Here is a 934-nt window from a genome sequence, read left to right on the forward strand (position 1 = left end):
CAGGTGGGTGGGCGCTTTGAGGGAGAGGCCAGGTGGGTGGACCCGTCAGGGAGAGCCAGGGGGTGGGCGTTTGGGGGGGGGCCAGGGGGGGTGGGCGTTTGAGGGAGTGGCCAGGTGGGTGGCGCTTGGGGGAGAGGCCAGGTGGGTGGGCGCTTGAGGGAGAGGCCAGGTGGGTGGAGCTCGTCAGGGAGAGGCCAGGTGGGTGGGCGCTTGAGGGAGAGGCCAGGTGGGTGGAGCTCGTCAGGGAGAGGCCAGGTGGGTGGGCGCTTGAGGGAGAGGCCAGGTGGGTGGGCGCTTGGGGGGGAGGCCAGGTGGGTGGGCGCTCGAGGGAGAGGCCAGGTGGGTGGGCGCTTGAGGGAGAGGCCAGGTGGGTGGGCGCTTGAGGGGAGAGGCCAGGTGGGTGGGCGCTCGAGGGAGAGGCCAGGTGGGTGGGCGCTTGAGGGAGAGGAGGATGGTTGGGGGGAGGGGGAGGAAGGGAGGAGTGAGGGTGGAGAGGGGTGGGGGGAAGGGGGAGGGGGTGGGTGAGGGAGGGGTGGGGGAAGGGGAAGGGAGGGAAGAGGGAGGGGTGGGGAAGGGTGGGTGATAGAGTGAGGGTGAGGGGGAAGTGGGGGGGTGAGGGGGAGGTGAAGAGTGGGGGTAGAGATGGGAGAGGAAGGCGGGTGAGGGGGGAAGGGGGGTGGGGAAAGAGTGATGGAGAAGGGGAGGAGTGGGGGGAGGGGGGAGAAGTGGGGTGCTGAGGAGGTTGGGGAAGAGTGGGGGAAAAAGGAAGAGCAGTAGGTGGGAGGGGATTGAGGAGTTTAGGGAGGGGGAAGGAGGGGGGAGGAGTGGGGGAGGGGGAAGCGGTAAAGGGGGATGAGGAGTGGGGAGAAGGGGGGAAGAGAAGTGGGGGAGGGGGGGAGAGAAGGTGGGGGATGGGGAGGGGGGGGATTTGGGA

The sequence above is a fragment of the Penaeus monodon genome, chromosome 9, assembly GCF_015228065.2.
Source record: "Penaeus monodon isolate SGIC_2016 chromosome 9, NSTDA_Pmon_1, whole genome shotgun sequence".
Classification (NCBI taxonomy): Eukaryota; Metazoa; Arthropoda; class Malacostraca; order Decapoda; family Penaeidae; genus Penaeus; species Penaeus monodon.